This window comes from Phocoena sinus, chromosome 3, assembly GCF_008692025.1.
Source record: "Phocoena sinus isolate mPhoSin1 chromosome 3, mPhoSin1.pri, whole genome shotgun sequence".
NCBI classification, from domain to species: Eukaryota; Metazoa; Chordata; class Mammalia; order Artiodactyla; family Phocoenidae; genus Phocoena; species Phocoena sinus.
This window is the reverse complement of record NC_045765.1, coordinates 15904187-15924411: the sequence shown is the minus strand read 5'-3', so window position 1 is coordinate 15924411 and position 20225 is coordinate 15904187. Positions and strand designations below refer to the sequence as shown.

Below are 20225 nucleotides of genomic sequence, written 5' to 3'. Positions count from 1 at the left end.
AAACTTAAGCTCTTCTAGTGGTGAAAAGACTAGTAGTAAAGACTACTAGGTGGTGAAAAGACCCTAGGAGGGCTCAGAAACATCACCTACTCATTGTATGGCCCTTCCTAAAGGGCTTAGAGAAGGCTTCTTCCTGACCCTAAATCGGTAGGCTGAGAAAGGAAATGGGAGTAGGGAGTCCCCACCAACCTGGGGAACTAAGACTTCTAGCTGTCTGCTCAAGGGCTGAATCCAGCCTCATTCAGTACCTTCTGATACCTGTTAGGTGCTGTGTTTTACGTACTCAGTGTCCAGGAACTTCATAAGAAATCTGGCTAGAGAAGAGTGAGGCTCTCTCTGCCTAAGTCTCTGTGCCTTCAGTGAGACCATGTTTAAAACCTCTATGGGAAGGAGGGACCTCATGCTCAGGGGAAAGTGGTTTAAGGCGGTTTGTTGGAGAAGTCAAGCCAAGCAGAAAGCCATTACTTCCACCCAACGCTTTCCTTTTTCTCATAAGCTAAAATTAAGGATGGCACCAAGTCAGGCCCCAAGAGAAGAAAAAGAGATGATCCATGCACCATCTCTTGCACAGAGGCTGGAATTTCCCAGCAGTTTGAAAGCCAGATGCTTTGTTGACTGCCAAGGGCAGGTCAGGAGACTGATAGCTTCCAATCCCAGCACTTAAGGAAGAAACTCTTAACGACTTCAAGTTTTTTTCAGTAGCATTTGTGTTTCATTTCTCACCAGAAATGAGTTTACTGGTCCAAATTCTATCCTAAGGAGGATCATTACTGGTCTCGTAAGCTAACGCCTTTTTGGTCTGAAGAAGCACATGGATTTTAGGTAATGCAGCAACAGACTTTAGCAAAGGTTGCTTAAAGCACAGAAAGCTGGAGGGACCAGAAATGAATCCAGATGTGCTGGGGAAGAAGAGAGCCATTTCTACCAGGACTTCTGGTGGGTGAAACAGAGGCACGCAGCTCAGGGGGATGGGCGGGCTACAGGAAGAAGGGTGAAACTGTTTAGGTTCTCAGAGGAAGGGAGGAAGATATGGTCCAAATTCCAGAAAGTCCTCGCTTCATCAGTTACCATCATCACCCCAAGATCATTGAAACAGGGACTTGCCTGTGTGATCTGTACCAGTTCCCACTGGCCTTGGCCTCTGCCAGACACAAGGTGCGCCTCTGAAGCAAGACAGGCATGCCCAGAGGTGACACAGCATCTTTGCTTGCCCTGGTCTTAGGAACACTGCAGATTTTCTTGTTAGCCTGCCCCTCTATAAGCTGGCTAACTGTGGGCCCAGACATCTCGAGCTATGTCCCTGTAAAGCACTGAAGAAGCCAGTAGAAGCCCTCAGGATCAGAAGACATGCACGGCTCAGATCACGTACTGCCGGCAGATGGGACACTGGTTCATGCACTTGCCACACTTGGTACAGGTGACCATGTGGCTGCACTCCAGCAGAACACAGTCGATGGGCGAGTCCATGCAGATCCGACACAGGTTCTCCTCCAGGCTGGATGGCACTGCTCCCCTGCTCCCCTGTTTTGGTCTTCAACACCACACACCAGCTGCTGGAGTCCCTTCTGACCCTTGTACAGCCACGTCACCCTCCATCAGCTCCCACTTCTCACAGCAGCGCTTGTAGTTGATGAAGTTGTGAGCCAGGATCTCTTTGAGATGCCACACAGTTAGACCTTCAACGTCCTCCGGTTGGTCAGGTCAGACAGAGAGGCCCTCCAGCCTCAGCTATCCTCTGAGTTGATGGTCTGCGTCCACCCTCAGTAGGTGCTCTGGCTGTGCTCTCCAGGTAGACGGGTTCCTCTTGGTCCTGAGACACATGGCCATTGGCCTTCCTGGCCACGCTTGTGAAGTGCGCCCCACAGGCCTTGCAGCTTGGTTCCGAGACTGTGGGGGAAGGGAAGGAGCTGTACCTGGGGATAGAATAAGCCTGCGACCTGGCTTCATGGGGTGGTGAGGCTGCCTCAGGCTGTCCATCCAGGCAGAACCAGTTGCAGCAGGTTGCCCACATAAAATCTGGGAGGGGAGGGGAGAGGCCGGATCCTGCCTGTGTACACCTCAGTCAGGGGAGCTGTGGGCTGTGCCCTGGCGGCATCTTGGGGCTGAGGGGCGGTCACGACATCCTCACGGCAGCCCCAGGAGTTTGCCGTACAACATCTTTATCCATTCCTCTGTCGATGGACATTTAGGTTGCTTCCATGTCCTGGCTATGGTAAATAGTGCTGCAGTGAACATTGGGGTGCATGTTTGATTTCAGATTATGTTTTTCTCTGGATATATGCCCAGGAGTGGGATTACTGGGTCATATGGTAGTTCTATTTTTAGTTTTTTAAGGAACTTCCATAGTGTTCGCCATAGTGCCTGTACCAATTTACATTACATTCCCACCAACAGTGTAGGAGATTTCCCTTCTCTGTACACCCTCTCCAGCACTTACTGTTCGTAGATTTTTTGATGATGACCATTCTGACTGGTGTGAGGTGATATCTCATTGTAGTTTTGATTTGCATTTCTTTAATAACTAGCGATGTTGAGCATCTTTTCATGTGCTTTTTGGCCATCTGTATGTCATTCTTGGAGAAATGTCTATTTAGATCTTCCACCCATTTTTTGATTGGGTTGTTTGTTTATTTCATATTGTGCTACCTGGGCTGTTTGTATATTTTGGAGATTAATCCCTGGTCAGTCACTTTCTTTGCAAATATTTTCTCCCATTCTGAGGGATGTCTTTTCGTTTTGTTTATGGTTTCCTTTGCTGTGCAAAAGCTTTTAAGTTTAATTAGTATTTAAGTTTAATTGTTTATTTTTGTTTTCATTTTCATTACTCTAAGAGGTGGATCAAAGAAGATCTTGCTGCTATTTATGTCAGAGAGTGTTCTGCCTATGTTTTCCTCTAAGACTTTTACAGTATCTGACCTTACATTTAGGTCTCTAATCCATTTTGAGTTTATTTTTGTGTGTGATGTTAGGGAGTGTTCTGATTTCATTCTCTTACATGTAGCTGTCCAGTTTTCCCAGCACCACGAACAAAAGAGACTTCCTTTTCTCCATTGTATATTCTTGCCTCCTTTGCCATAGATTAGGTGACCGTAGGTGTGTGGGTTTATCTCTGGACTTTCTATCCTGTTCCATTGATCTATACTTCTGTTTTTGTGCCAGTACTCTACTTTTTGTTTGTTTTTTGTTTTATGTTTGTTTTTGGCTGTACCACTGGCATGTGGGATCTTAGTTTCCCAACCAGGGATTGAACCAGTGCCCCCTGCAATGGAAGCGCAGAGTCCTAACTGCTGGACTGCCAGGGAATTCCCAGTACCATACTGTTTTGATTACTGTAGCTTTGTGTATAGTCTGATGTCAGGGAGCCTGATTCCTCCAGCTGTTTTTCTTTCTCAAGATTGCTTTGGCTATTTGGGGTCTTTTGTGTTTCCATACAAATTGTAAACGTTTTGGTTATAATTCTGTGAAAAATGCCATTGGTAGTTTGATAGGGATTGCATTGAATCTGTAGATTGCTTTGGGTAGTGTATTCATTTTGACAATATCGATTCTTCCAATCCAAGAACATGGTATATCTCTCCATCTGTTTATGTTATCGTTGACTTCTTTCATTAGTATCTTGTAGTTTTCTGAGTACAGATCTTTTGCCTCCTTAGATAGGTTTATTCCTAGGTATTTTATTCTTTTTGATGTGATGGTAAATGGGATTGTTTCCTTAATTTCTTTTTCTGATCTTTCATTGTTAGTGTATAGGAATGCAAGTGATTTCTGTGTATTAATTTTGTATCCTGCAACTTTACCAAATTCATTGATGAGCTCTAGTAGTTTTCTGGTAGGGTCTTTAGGATTTTCTATGTATAGTACCATGTGATGTGCAAAGAGTGACAGTTTTACTTCTTTTTTTCCAATTAGGATTCCTTTTATTTCTTTTCCTTCTCTGATTTCCATGGCTAGGACTTCCAAAATTATGTTGAATAAAAGTGGCAAGAGTGGACATCCTTGTCTTGTTCCTGATCTTAGAGGAAATGCTTTCAGCTTTTCACCATTGAGAATGATGTTTGCTGTGGGTTTGTCATATATGGCCTTTATTATGTTGAGGTAGGTTCCCTCCATGCCCACTTTCTCGAGAGGTTTTTTTTTAATATTTATTTATTTTGGTTGTGCTGGGTCTTAGTTGCAGCACGCAGGCTTTTTAGTTGCGACATTCAGACTCTTAGTTTTGTCATGCATGCGGGACCTAGTTCCCTGACCAGGGATCAAACCTGGGCCCCCTGCATTGGGAGTGCAGATTCTTACCCACCGGACCACCAGGGAAGTCCCATCTGGAGAGTTTTTGTCATAAATGGGTGTTGAATTTTGTCAAAAGCTTTTTTTCTGCATCTATTGAGATGATTATGTGGTTTTTATTCTTCAGTTTGTTGATGTGGTGTATCGCATTGATTGATTTGCATATGATTGAAGAATCCTTGCAACCCTGTGATAAATCCCACTTGATCATGGTGTATGATCCTTTTAACGTGTTGTTGGATTTGGTTTGCTAGTATTTTGTTGAGGATTTTTGCGTCTATGTTTATCAGTGATATCGGCCTGTAATTTTCTTTTATTGTGGTATCTTTGTCTGGTTTTGGTATCAGGATGATGGTGGCCTTGTAGAATGAGCTTGGGAGTGTTCCTTTCTCTGCAATTTTTTGGAAGAGTTTCAGAAGGATAGGTGTTAACTCTCCTCTAAATGTTTGATAGAATTCACCTGTGAAGCCATCAGGTCCTGGACTTTTGTTTGTTGGGCGTTTTAAAATCACATTTTCAATTTAGTACTTGTGATTGGTCTTTTCATATTTCTTCACTTTTGGGAGATTGTACCTTTCTGAGAATTTGTCCACTTCTTCCAGGTTTTCTATTTTATTGGCATACAGTTGCAAGTCTCTTTGGATCCTTTGTACTTCTGCGGTGTCCATTGTAACGTCTCCATTTTCATTTGTAACACTATCGATTTGAGTCCTCTCCCTTTTTTTCTTGTTGACTCTGGCTAAAGGTTTATCTATTTTGTTTATCTTCTCAAAGAACCAGCTTTTAGTTTCATTGATCTTTGCTATTGTTTTCTTTGTCTCTTTCATTTATTTCTGCTCTGATCTTTATGATTTTTTTCCTTCTACTAACTCTGGGTTTTGTTTGTTCTTCTTTCTCTAGTTGCTTTAGGTGTAAGGTTAGGTTTTTTATTTTCTTGTTTCCTGAGGTAAGATTGTATTCCTATAAACTTCCCTCTTAGGACTGCTTTTGCTGCATCCCATAGGTTTTGGATCACTGTGTTTTTATTTTGAGTGGAAGGTGCTGGGACTTGGTTTTGGGTAAACTAGATACATTGAGATGCTTTCCCTGTGCACACCAGATAAAAGACTTTAGCAGAGTTTCTCAGTTTGCTGGACTGACAAGAAGGGAAGAGGCCTCAGAGGCCTGGACCTGTGATGGAGCTCCGAGTCCAGAGGAGATTGGACCCTGGTGACTCTGAGCTGTGGTCTGCAGACCCAGGGCAAAAGGCAGACAGGCCTGTCCCTGTGAGGCATGTGAGCAGTTCCCACAGAGCTGGGATGGGATGACTGAGTGACAAAGGAGCCATCCTGGTGTTGGGGCAGCAGCAGTATCCCCTCCAAGAACCTGCAGCCAGATGCAGCCAGGAGTCACTCCAGGAGGAGGTGGGGACAGTGGAGCTGGGGGGTGGGGAGATGCTGGGAGCCTGAGGGGAAGATGGGGCACAGAGAGGGACTGGGAAATTGAAGGTGACTGAGACATGGGGGGCTCTGAGGGCTTGGCCAGCCCAGTGAGGTGAGGCTCCCCTCAGGGAAGGAAACAGCCAGGCAGTTCTGACCCCTTCCCGTTCCCCCAAACTGAGAGCAGGTGGTCAGGCTGGATGAGCAGCACCGTTCTGAGGTTCAGTCTCCTGGAGTGAACAAAATTAAAAAGGCAGGGCATCCACTGGACCAGAATGGAGTAGGTCTTCATGACATATAAATAAAGGACACAGGGGCCCATGTACTGGCCCAGGGTGCTGCCAGTATCTGTGCTGTGAATTAAAAAACGCTCAGGGTGGGACTTCCCTGGTGGTCCAGTGGATAGGACTCCACACTCCCAATGCAGGAGGCCCGGGTTCAATCCGTGTTCGGGGAACTAGATCCTGCATGCATGCCACAACTAAGAGTTTGCATGCCGCAATGAAGATCCCACGTGCTGCAACTGAGACCCGGTGAAGCAAAAAAAAAAAAAAAAAAATCTTTAAAAGAATATAGTATATTAAAAAACTGTTCAGGGCTTCTCACTGTCTGTGGATGCCCAGAGTTGGGAGCCAAGTGTCTTCTCTGGGTAGTGGTATTTATGGGACATCAGTCCCTTGGCCTGAGCATGAGCCACTGTGCTGACATGTGACCTTATGTGGGAGCCATAAAGTAAATGAGAAAGGAGGTGGCCAATGGTGTTTTAAGCGTAGGCAGCTTCCGACTGAAATGCTGCTTGGAGATCATGTGTCCTGTAAATGTCTTCAGGGTTCTCCAGGTAACTGTGACCTTAAAATATTTGGTTCAGATCCAAAGAAATGCACATTCCGTGTTTTACCTCAGTGCTTTTAAAAGGAGACTGCCATATGACAGAAGTACTACTTTTCTTGGACAACCAAGTCAGTTTTCACAGAAACGCTGGAGCTTGCAGGAAGCTCTGACTTTCAGGAGCTCTAAAGCCAGCCTTCTTGTGCACATTACCCAGAGGGGGATCAGTCAGTGTTTAATCTTTACATTTGCTTCCAATTTCATAAACACTGATCACTGTGAGAACTGGTGCAGATACTAGGGAAGGTTTTTGCTGATTTTCCTATTTGCTTTAGTTTGTTTTGTAGAAAGTATGTCATAGTTAAAAAAAAAAAAAAGATAGCACTGGGTGGTAGTATTTCTAGAAACCGGGCAAATGCAAGTGTAAACCTTTCTTTACAAGCCCTTATCCAACTCAGGTTTTACAGAGAATAAGTTCTAAGGGATATACCTTCGTTGTTAAAAACCCAAAAATCCCAGAAACACTAATTTAACCCAAAAAGAAACATGAGTCAGCAGAAAAATCATAGAATCAAACCTACAAACTTTCAGATATTGGAGTAACCAGGCATAAAAAATAAGTGTATTTAGTATATTTAAAGGAATAAAGTAAGGCATTGAAATATTAGTAAGAAGCAAGAGACTATAAAGACGATTAAGCAGGTCGTAAACAGATCAAAGAGAACTTGTAGAAATAAAAATATATTCTTTAAAAAAAGTCCATGGGTGTATTTTCTGAAGAATTGGGAAATACGATACAAAGTAAGAGATGGGAGAAGGGAGAGAAGATTTAGTATAATAACATAGTTATCTAAGTGGAATTACAGAAGGAGAGAAAAGAACATGGGGCAGAGGAAAGAAATAATGGCTGAGAATTTTCCAGAATTGATGGAAGTTGTCACTTCTTAGGCTCAGGAAGCCCAGTGGGTCTGTAGCTCTACCTCGTCACATCTTAATGAAAGTCCATAATCCCAAAGACACAGGGAAGATCTTGAAAGTAGGTAGAGAGAAAAATCTTAAAAAAAGAAAATTGGTTTATCAAAAGCATCAGTGGAAGCCAGAAGGGAAGTGAGTAATGCCTTCAATGTACTGAGAGAAAAATAACTATCAGCCTGGAATTGTACACCCAAAACTGTCATTCACGAATGAGGTGAAATAAGACATTTTCATCTGAGATAACTGTGGTTTTCAGTAAGAAATATATATTTGGTCTTGTCCTTAATCCTGGCACAGAGCTCCTAATATTCTTGGAATTTCCTAAGTAATTAGAGTGATAGAGGTGTGTTAATATTTATAACAAGCTCCTGTCAACCACACCAGACTTTATGTTAAGGAGGTGACTTTTAGAAAGCCTTGAAGGATGGGGCCTGGTTGCTAGAGGACTCAACCATGTGATTCGAGGGTTAGAACTTTCAATCCCACTCGCTGACCTCTGGGAAGGGGAGAGGGGCTGGAGCTTGAATCAGTCACCAAAGGCCAATGATTTAATCAATCATACCTTTACAATGAAGCCTCCATAAAACCCCAAAAAGATGGGGTTTGGAGAGTGTCCAGGTCAGTGAATACATGGAGGTTTGGGGAGAGTGGCATGCCCAGAGAGGGCACACATACCTTGCCCTTTGCATCTCTTCCATTTGGCTGTTCCTGAGTTATATCTTTTAATAGTAAACCAGTAATCTACTAAGTAAAATGTTTCTCTGTATTCTCTGGGCCACTCTAGCAAATTAATTGAACCCAAGGAGGGTTGTAAAAACCTATCTATAGCCAGTTGGTCAGAAGCACAGGTGATAACTTAGACTTGTGATTGCTGTCTGAAGTGGTGAGGGGGCAGTCTTGGGGGACTGAGCCCTTAACCTGTGGGCTCTGATGCTATCTCCAGGTAGATAGTGTCAGAATTGGGTTGAATTGTGGGATACCCAAGTGGTATTGGAGACTTGCCTGGTGTGGGGAGAGAACCTACACATCGGAATTAGGTGCAGAATTGTACAAACAAACAAAAAGTTTAGAATTTAAATATTCTCAAGAATAAGGCAGAAGGAAAGTCCCATAGAAGAAATCCCATAAGGGAAAATATGAAATGCAAGATTAGAATGAATGTGCGTGGGGGGGGGGGAAGGTAAATATGTGGATAAATCTAAAATGCTGAATCTGAAAGTTGATATTTATAATGCCTAATTTGGGAGTGAGTTTGTGCTAATGAGGTGGCACAGGGTGGGCCCATAGATGGCCTTAGAATGGGACCAGTCACCATGAAGACCAAGTGATAAGAGGGTGGGAACTTTCAGTCACACCCCAACCTCCAGGGAGGGAGGGGGTCTGGAGATTGAGCTCCATAAAAACTCTGAAACAAGATTTGATGAACTTCCAGGCCAGTGAACACTCGGAGGTGCTGGAAGGGTGGTGCCTGGAGAGATCATGTGCGCTCCATCCATTGAACCCCCATACCCTGCCCTACATATCTCTTCCATTCGGCTGTTTCTGAGTTATATCTGGAACGCAGGTCATAAACCAGTAAACCTAAGTAAAGTGTTTCCTGAGTTCTGAGTCACTCTAGCAAATTAATCGAATCTGAGGAGGGGGTCATGGGAACCCCTGAATTTGTAGCCAGGTTGGACAGAAGTGTTGATGGCCTGGGCGCCTCATGGCAATTGGCATTTGAAGTGGGGGCCGTCTTGTGGGCTGAGTCCTTGAACCTGTGGGGTCTGACCACTAACTCAGGAACTTAGTCTCAGAATTGGGTTGAACTGTTGGACACCTGGTTGGAGTCAGAGAATTGGAGAGTTGGTTGTTGGAAAAGGCACCACATATTTGATGTCAGAGAAAAAAAACACAGAAACCTCTCTCATTAATCGGCAAATCAACAAAAGTCAGTAAAGACAAGATGATAATAACAGAATCAATAAGCTTGATCTAAAGCATCTATCAACCATTGCACTCAGTGATTGAAGAGTACACATTCCTATCAAAAACACATGGAACATGTCCTTGTTCTCAACCCTAAAGTTTCCACAACTTTCAAAGAATTGGTTTCATAGAGACCATATCCTTTGACCAAATTTTACCTAAAAAGATACCAATAAAAAGATAACTAAAAATCCTTCATCACTTGAAAGTTAAGAAAGTCACATCTAAATACCTCATGGGTCAAAGAAAAAAGTCATCACAAATTATCAGCTACTTAGAAATGAAATGACAATGAAAACACAACAAAATTTGGTTGTGGGTTTATATTAGGGTTAACTTTATAGCTTTAGTCATATTATTTAAAAAGACCAAAAGTTTAAACAGTTGTGCCTCTGACTTAAGAAGTTAGCAAAGTAACGACATAATAGACTCAAAGAAAGTAAATAATAAACAGAAATTAAAGAAGTAAAAAACTGAAAAGCAGAGGAGCAACAAAACCAAGTATTTTTAGTTAACAGGGCAATAGGAGTGGGAAGAGAATCCTGGGGGCTGCATGGGAGGCAGGGGGGCCAGGTCTGCACTCTCCTTTTGCCCAGCCTTTTCTGGAAAAAACCCCTCTCTTCCCACCGGACTGCTGTGTTTCCTTGCCATGTTCCCCTTTCCACCTGGTGTTGCACGTAACTTGATCTTCCAGAAGCTCTCTTTAAAAATATATATTTTAAAAATATATATTTACTTTGTCCCATTTCTTCTTCTTCCCATTTTCATTTCTTTCCACCTGGTGTTGCGGTAACTTGATCTTCCAGAAGCTCTCTTTAAAAATATATATTTACTTTGTCCCATTTTCTTCCGGGTTTATCTCTGTGTTGCTTCTGTGTAGTTGAGGTCTTTCTATGTTTAATATGTCGGTTTTGCGTCTGTATTTTTTTTCCCCACATTTCATAAGCACTTATCCCTCTGTCATCACCATGGATGTTTTTTGTGGCTTCCAGTATTTGGATATCACTTGGTTCACTCAACTAGGCCACAGATGGACATTCGATATGTTTTCTTTGTGCTTTCTCTCTCTTATTTAGATGATAATATTTTGATACACATCTTGCAGATAAGTCTTGTGGGATGATTTCCTCTTGACTCTTTGTATTTCAGATTTCATGGTTCACTATGGGCATGGGCAGGATGCTAACCCCCTAGTGGGTGGCACTCAGCCAGTTGTGCTGCATTCTTTTCTTGGCACTGGTTCCAGGAGTATTTATAAATAGATGTGAGAAAAATTATCAAGTTGGAAATCTGAGACTGAGTTGGATGGAGACCCCATTGTAAGAGGCCGGTACCAAGAGCTTGTACCTGAAGACCCCAGCATATCTGAGTGGAGGCTGGCGGATGCTGATCCCTCCTCCCCTTTTATGTTTAGACATGCTTTCTCCAACATTTTATTTTGAAAATATCTAACACAGAAAGTGAGGGTTTTTTAAAACATATTTATTGGAGTATAATTGCTTTACAATGGTGTGTTAGTTTCTGCTGTATCACAAAGTGAATCAGCTATACGTATACACATAACACCATATCCCCTCCCTCTTGGGTCTCCCTCCCAACCTCCCTATCCGACCCCTCTAGGTGGTCACAAAGCACCGAGCTGATCTCCCTGTGCTATGCGGCTGCTTCCCACTAGCTATCTATTTTATGTTTGGTAGTGTATATATGTCCATGCCACTCTCTCACTTCGTCCTAGCTTACTCTTCCTCCTCCCCGTGTCCTTAAGTCCATTCTCTACATCTGCATCTTTATTCCTGTCCTGACCCTAGGTTCTTCAGAACCTTTTTTTTTTTTAGATTCCATATATATGTGTTAGGATATGATATTTGTTTTTCTCTTTCTGACTTGCTTCACTCTGTATGACAGACTCTAGGTACATCCACCTCACTACAGATAACTCAGTTTTGTTTCTTTTTATGGCTGAGTAATATTCCGTTGTATATATGTGCAACATCTTCTTTATCCATTTATCTGTCAATGGACACTTAGGTTGCTTCCATGTCCTGACTATTGTAAATAGTGCTGCAGTGAACATTGTGGTACATGACTCTTTTTGAATTATGGTTTTCTCAAGGTACATGCCCAGTAGTGGGATTGTTGGGTTGTATGGTAGTTCTATTTTTAGTTTTTTAAGGAACCTCCATACTGTTCTCCATAGTGGCTGTATCAATTTACATTCCCACCAGCAGTGCAAGAGGGTTCCCTTTTCTCCACACCCTCTCTAACATTTATTGTTTGTAGATATTCGATGATGGCCATTCTGACCATTGTAGTTTTGATTTCCATTTCTCTAATGATTAGTGATGTTGAGCATCCTTTCATGTGTTTGTTGGCAGTCTGTATATCTTCTTTGGAGAAGTGTCTATTTAGGTCTTCTGCCCAGTTTTGGATTTGGTTGTTTTTTTGATATTGAGCTGCATGAACTACTTGTATATTTTGGAGATTAATCCATTGTCAGTTGCTTCATTTGCAAATATTTTCTCCCATTCTGAGAGTTGTCTTTTCATCTTGTTTATGGTTTCCTTTGCCGTGCAAAAGCTTTTAAGATTCATTCGGTCCCATTTGTTTATTTTTGTTTTTATTTCCATTTCTCTAGGAGGTGGGTCAAAAAGGATCTTGCTGCGATGTCTGTCATAGAGTGTTCTGCCTGTGTTTTCCTCTAAGAGTTTTACAGTGTCTGGCCTTACATTTAGGTCTTTAATCCATTTTGAGTTTATTTTTGTGTATGGTATTAGGGAGTGTTCTAATTTCATTCTTTTACATGTAGCTGTACAGTTTTCCCAGCACCAGGAAACTGAGAGTTTTGCAGTAAACACTCCTTGGACATGCCCAATTTGCAATGAGCTTCTGCTGTGCTTTTTCCTTTGGGTATCAATCTCCCACCCTAATCCTCTAGCCACCCCCTACCCCTTGGCCTTTCTTAATTTTTGATGCATTTCCAAGCAAGTGGCAGACCTCAGCCACACCCATCCCTAGCGCCTTCATCAACATCATTTACGGTTCTTTTTTTTCCTCTTGGAGGTGAAATTAGCATGTGGTGAAATGCACAAATCCTGCTGTTTGATGAATTCTCAAAAATACATACAATTGTGGTAGCTCTCTCCTGCCCCTTCCTAGTCAGGCTGTATGCCCCAACCATCACAGATGTGCTGAACCTGCTCTAAAGCTTCATGTCAGTGGAATCACATGATGCTGCACTTCCAAGGGAGGTTTTGTTCTCGGCACATTTTTGAGCCTCCCCCATGACGCAAGTGTCCCTGGTGCAGTCCTTTTATTGCTGAGTAGTGCTGGTTGAGTGGACGGACCACAGTTAGCTTATCCATCTCCTATCGAGGGACCCCTGGGATATTTGCAGTTTGGGCTGTTACGGGGAAAGCAGCAGTGAGCATACAAACCATAAACAGACCATCTGTAAAAATAGAAATCTGACCTACAACCTTTGGCCACCTGCCCAAGAAACCAACCCACCATCTCCAGTAGCCAGCCTGTTATAGTCAGACTCGCAGGATGTCAGCCTGCTATCTCTAGCAACAGTCCAGGCAGCCAAACAACAACCCCTGCAATTAGCCATCAGCCCCAAACCACAGGACTTGATCAATAACTGATGCTTCCCTATCTTTTGTCCTGCTTCCAACTTGGAACCAACTAGAGCAAGCCAAATATGCTCCCTAACCCGTCCCACGGGACACCCCACTGCTCGTCAGCCGTTCCAGCTCCGCGGGCCCACAGCCTCTGTTGGCACACCAGGGCCTTCCCTTTTCCCACAGGGAAGCTCTGCCACCCCTGACTGCCCCTCACTCCCTTGCTGCAGCGAGCTCTGAGCAGATAGCCTCTGCCCGTTCTCTGCTCCGGCCATCTCCATTCATTCCCACACTCGAACAAGCCCTTTGTGGACACAGGCTTTCAACTCGCCAAGTCAGCGCCTTGGGGTGGGCCTGTGGGCCACACATAGGACGAAGCTGCCTGCATTCTCCCACAGTGACCAGTCCGTTTTACACTCCCACCAGCAGCTAGTCCATGCCAACATTTGGTGCTGTCAGTCTTTCTAATTCCATCTGGAGATTTGGTGTTTACATTTCAAACATCTTGGGCAGATGCCTGGCTGTGCTGAGGGGAAGCTGGGGGAGCATTCCACTCTTCAACCCTGGGGGGAGCCCCCTTGCACTCTCTGTGATCTGGGCACTTAGCCAACTCTGTCCTTGTCTTCAGTTTCTTTTCAAACGATGTTGATTCAGTTTGGCCACATTAATGTTTGTGGGTAAAAGGAATTACTTCTGAATAAATTTTATTCAGAAATCTCTCAAGAAGTTCGTCAGGGAAATGAATGACAGCAGGGACCCCTGTTGATGAAGAATCTGGAGATTGCTGAGTTCTGATCTACATTTCACTCATTCATTCCTCTATTCATTCAACAAATTATTGAGTGCCTACAAACCGTAAAAGTAAAATACAAAATATACTGGATTGCCGTAGCTCTGCGGTCAAGAATAAAGCAGAGAATGGGATGGGGTGTGTGCGGAGATGGGGTGAATTGGGGGGATAGGCTGTCTGTTGGTGGGGATGGGTTATGTGGTGGGGACCAGGCCGTTGGAGGGATGGGGCATGAGCAGGTATGGAGTGCATTGGGGGGACTGGGCTTGTTTGGGGTTGGGGTGCAGGTGGAGATGGAGCAGGGTTGGGGCAATTAAGGGACAGGGTGGGTGCAGAGTCGGGATATGTTGGGGGGACAGAGTAAGTGTGGGAATGGTGCACATTGGGAGATGGAGTGTGTGTGGTATCAGGGAGCATTGGGGGGACAAGGAGAGGGTGGGGTTGGCGTGCATGTGGAGACTAGGTGCATTTGGGGGATAGGGCAAGGTCAGGGTGCATTGGAGGAATGGGGCATGTGTGAAGTCGGGGTGCATGCGGAGACTGGGTGCACTGGGGGGATGGGACAGGGTTGGGGTGCATGGGGGGATGGAGCACATGGGGGGACTGGGCACATGAGGGATAGAGGTTGGGGGACATATGTACTGAGTGTGTTCAGACAGAGGACACAGCAAGGAAAGGCCTTGAGACTACTGCATGTCTGGAATATCCTTCAAATAGTTGAGGCCAATGCATCTTGGGGCAGGATTACAGGACGCCACATCAGGCAGAGCCCACGAGGGGTTTGCACAGGGCCTGGCACTATCCTGGGGCAGAGTGGGGGTTGAAGGAGAGCCCCTGCCCCTGGGTGATGGATGAGGGGGTGCCAGCAGAGTGGGCAGAACTGAGTTTATCTTAAAGCACACGGGGCTTGTAGGAATTGTGGGGTGCTGTGGTGGCTGTCCTCATGGGGGTAGGGTTCAGTAGGGGTGGGTGTGGGGTGGCCTGGAGGTCGTGGGCACAGAGTGGGTATCGCCGAGAGGGTGCAGACCGACGCAGAAGAGCATCAGGGGACAGGGCTGCTCGCAGACACACCTGGCCCAGGGCCTTGATTGAGTTTGTGCGGCCTCTCCTGACCTGCTCCAGATACCCCATCACCTTGTGTTGGGCTGTTTTGTTTAATGGGTATTTTTACAGAGATCATTGCCATTGTAAGACATAATACAGAGAGGTACCAGTACCCTTTACCCAGTTCCTCCCCATGGTAACTTTTAGCAAAAATGTGCTACAATATCACACCAGGATATTGACTCTGATACCATTCACTGGCCTTATTCAGATCTCACCGTTTTCTTTGTGCTCATTTGTGTACATGTGTTGACTTCTGTCTCAACTAGAGTCAAGGTACAGAACACCTCTATCCCATGTTAACCTGTCCCTAACCCCTGGCCACCACCAATCTGTCCTTCATTTCTAAAATTCTGTCATTTCAAAAATGTTATGTAAATGAAATCCTATAGTAACCTCTATGTGTTGACTTTTTCCACTCAGCATAACTCCCTGGAGATCTGTCCAGGTTGCTGCTGTGTCAATAGTTGATTCCTTTTTGTGGCTCAGTCCAACTCCATGGTATGAACTACCACAGTCTGTTCAACCATCCACCTGTTCAGGGACATTTGCGTTGTCTCCAGTTTGGAGTGATTACAAATAAAGCTGCTATAAACATTCATATACCGGTTTCATGTAAACTCAAGTTTTATTTCTCTGGGATAAATGCCCAGGAGAACAATGGCTGGGTCATATGTTAGTTTCATGTTTAGTTTTATAAGGAACTGCCAACTTTTCCAGAGTGGCTATATCACTTTACACTCCTACCAGCAGTGTACCAGAGATGCAGTTTCTCTGCATCCTTGTTGGCATTTTCACTGTTTCTAATTTTCTGATAGGCATGCAGAGGTATCTCACGGTAGTTTTACTTTGAGTCTCCTTGATGGCTAATGGTGTTGAACCTCCTTTCATGTGCTTATTTGCCATCTATGTAATCCTCTTTGGTGACATGACTTTTCATGAATTTTGCCCCTTTTCTAATTGGGTTGTTTGATTTTTACTGTTGAGTATATATTTCGATACCAGTCCTTTGTCGGATGTGGTGGATTCTCATTATTTGCTGTAGTTATATTCCATAACTTCCCTGCAAACACTGAATTAGTGAATATTGAACCACTGCTCCTGTGGAAAGAATGGAGTTAGGTTCCCTCCAGCCTCTGGTTACATTTTTATCAACTGATCAACAGATACCTTTATTTGATATGTGTTTCTGTTTAAAGTCACCTATATATTGCTGGTTCATTAACATTAAACTCACGGCCACCAGCACTATAACTTATACCTGAATGAAGCCCACCTAATGTATTGCCTCCATAAGGCATGTCACAGCCTTCTTGTGCTCAGGAACACTAGATAACACTTCAGATCTATGCTTGGGGGCCATTTTAAACAGTGAAATCCACAAAAAGTACAAAAATTCAAAAAATGTGTAATAAATCAACTATGAAAAGGACATTTGTTTACAGTCTGAGAGCTGGGACACAAAGACAGAGTATGCCTTGTTCCACCTCAGCTGGGAACGTGAGCATTGGGAGAGTTGAGTTTTCACTGCTCTGGGCATGTCTGCAAGGACTGCGAAAGCACCTCGAGTATTGATTTTGGGGTCACAAATAAACTTAGGGAGTAGGCGAATTTGAAAATAGAGACACCAAGGGTAATGAGGATTGAATGTGGTTTGAAATACAGTTGTCCCTTGGTCCTGGGGGGCTTGATTCCAGGACCTCCTTGAATACCAAAATCCAAGGATGCTCAAGTTCCTTATATGAAATGGTGTGGTATTTGTGTATAACCTATGCACATCCTCCTGTATACTTTATTAAAATTTTTTTCACTGAGGTATAGTTAATTTACAATATTATATTAGTTTCAGGTGTACAACATAGTGATTCAAAATTTCTGTAGGTTACACTCCATTTAAAGTTATTATAAATAGAGGCGCAGACCTACTGGAGAACGGACTTGAGGATATGGGGAGGGGGAAGGGTGAGTTTTGACAGGGCAAGAGAGAGTCATGGACATATACACACTAACAAACGTAGTAAGGTAGATAGCTAGGGGGAAGCAGCCGCAAGGCACAGGGATATTAGCTCGGGGCTTTGGGACAGCCTGGAAGGGTGGGAGGGGGAGAGTGGGAGGGAGGGAGACGCAAGAGGGAAGACACATGGGAGCACATGTATATGTATAGCTGATTCACTTTGTTATAAATCAGAAACTAACACACCATTGTAAAGCAATTATACCCCAATAAAGATGTTAAAAAAAAAAAAGTTATTATAAAATATTGGCTGTATTCCCTGTGCTGTACAACAGCGGTCCCCAACATTTTTGGCACCAGAGACTGGTTTCGCGGAAGACAGTTTTTCCACGGACTGGGGTGGGGGGGGATGGTTTGGGGAAGATTCAAGTGCATTACATTTATTGTGCACTTTATTTCTATTATTATTACATTGTAATATGTAATGAAATAATTATACAACTCACCATAATGCAGAATCAGTGGGAGCCCTGAGCTTGTTTTCACTTGCCACTCACTGATAGGGTTTTCTTTTTTTTGATGAAAATAAAAAAATTTTTAATTTATTTTTGGCTGTGTTTTGTCTTTGTTGCTGCGTGCAGGCTTTCTCTAGTTGCGGTGAGTGGGGGCTACTCTTCATTGCAGTGCGCAGGCTTCTCATTGCAGTGGCTTCTCTTGTTGCAGAGCATGGGCTGTAGGCGCGCGAGCTTCAGTAGTTGCAGCACGTGGTCTCAGTAGTTGCGGCACGCAGGCCCTAGAGTGCACAGGCTTCAGTAGTTGCGGCACGTGGGCTTGGTAGTTTCAACACGTGGGCTCTATGGCGCACGAGCTTCAGTAGTTGTGGCATGCAGGCTCAGTAGTTGTGGTGCACGGGCCTAGTTGCTCCATGTGGGATCTTCCTGGACCAAGGATTGAACCTGTGTCCCCTGCATTGGCAGGCGGATTCTTAACTACTGTGCCACCAGGGAAGTCCCACTGATAGGGTTTTGATATGAGTCTGCAAGCAATTGATTTATTATAGTCTCTGTGCAGTCAAACCTCTCTGCTAACGATAATCTGTATTTACAGCCGCTCCCCAGCACTAGCATCACCGCCTCAGCTCCACTTCAGATCATCAGGCATTAGATTCTCATAAGGAGTATGCAACCTAGATCCCTTGCATGTGCAGTTCACAGTACGGCTTGCATTCCTATGAGAATCTAGGAATCTAGGATCTAGGAATCTAGGATCCTGCTGATCTGCCAGGAGGCGGAGCTCAGGCGGTAATGCGAGCGATGGGGAGTGGCTGTAAATACAGATGAAGGTTTGCTCGCTCACCTGACACTCACCTCCTGCTGTGTGTCCTGATTTCTAACAGGCCATGGAGCAGTACCAGGCTCTACCAGTGCACGGGCTCTAGGGTGCACAGGCTTCAGTAGTTGTGGCGTGCAGGCTCAGTAGTTGTGGCTCACGGGCTGTAGAGTGCAGGCTCGGTAGTTATGGTGCACGGGCTCAGTTGCTCTGTGGTATGTGAGATCTTCCTGGACCAGGGCTCAAACCCGTGTCCCCTGCATCGGCAGGCGGACTCCCAACCACTGCGCCACCAGGGAAGCCCTGTGGCAGGCAGATTCTTAAACACTGTGCCACCAGGGAAGTCCCCCTACTGCTATTCTGCCCTCCCTCTTTCTTCTCCCCACTGGTAACCACTAGTTTGTTCTCCATATCTGTGCACCTGTTTCTCTTTTGTTATATTCATTCGCTTTATTTTTTTGATTTCACATATAAGTGATAGTACACAGTATTTGTCTTTCTCTCTCTGACTTATTTCACTAAGCATAATACCCTCCAGGTCTATCCATGTTGTTGCAAATGGCAAAAATTTATTCTTTTTATGGCTGAGTAATATTCCATTGTATATATGTATGAAATCTTCTTTATCCATTCATCTTTTGATGGACATTTAGGTTGCTGCCTTATCTTGGCTATTGTAAATAATGCTGCTATGAACATTGGGGTGCATGCATCTTTTCAGATTAGGATTTTGATTTTCTTTGGATATACCCAGGAGTGGAATTGCTGGATCATATGGTAGTTCTCTTTTTAGTTTTTTGAGGAACCTCCATACTGTTTTCCACAGTGATTCCACCAATTTACCTTCCCACCAACAGTGTGCAGTGGTTCCCTTTTCTCCACATACTCACCAACATCTGTTATTTATTTGTGATCTTTTTGATGATAGCCATTCTGACAGGTGTGAGGTGATATTGTGGTTTTGATTAGCATTTCTCTGATGATTAGTGATGTTGAGTATCTCTTCATATACCTGTTGGCCATCTGTATTACCTTCTTTGGAAAAATGTGTATTCAGGTCTTCTGCCCATTTTACAATCGGTTGTTTTTTTTTTTTTTTGCGGTACGCGGGCCTCTCACTGTTGTGGCCTCTCCCGTTGCGGAGCACAGGCCCCGGACGCACAGGCTCAGCGGCCGTGGCTCATGGGCCCAGCTGCTCCGTGGCATGTGGGATCCTCCTAGACTGGGGCACGAATCCGCGTCCCCTGCATCGGCAGGCGGACTCTCAACCACTGCGCCACAAGGGAAGCCCTGTTTTTCTTTTGATATTGAGTTGTATGAGCTCTTTATATGTTTTGGGTATTAAGCCCATATGGGTCATATCATTTGCAAATATTTTCTCCCATTCAGTAGGTTGTCTTTTTGTTTTGTCATTGTTTCCTTTGCTGTGCAAAAGCTTTCAAGTTTAATTAGGTCCCATTTGTTTATTTTTGCTTTCGTTTCCTTTGCCTTAGGAGACAAATCACACAAAAAAGTTTCTATGATTTGTGACAAAGAGTGTTCTGCCTATGCTTTCTTCTAGGAATTTATGGTTTCTGGTCTTACATTTAGGTTTTTAGTCCATTTTGTTTTTTTAAATCTTAATATTGAGACTTTATTTTATTTTCATCAAACCTTCTTTATTACCTAACATTTTTTTAACTTTTTATTGGGTTGGCCAAAAAGTTCATTGCGTTTTTTTGAAAGATATTATGGAAAAAACCCGAACGAACTTTTGGGCCAACCCAATATTATATATTGGAGTATAGTTGATTAACAATGTTGAGTTAGTTTCAGGTGTACAGCAAAGTGATTCAGTTATACATATTCATGTGTCTATTCTTTTTGAATTAATTAATTAATTAATTTTTGGCAGTCTTGGGTCTTCATTGCTGTGCATGGGCTTTCTCTAGTTGTTGTGAGTGGGGCTACTCTTT

The 20225-nt window shown here is 43.8% G+C and overlaps 1 pseudogene; it reads right to left on the bottom strand.

Moving 5' to 3' along the window:
- Nucleotides 1-1338: 1338 nt before the first annotated feature.
- Nucleotides 1339-2011, bottom strand: LOC116750984 (annotated as a pseudogene).
- Nucleotides 2012-20225: the final 18214 nt, after the last annotated feature.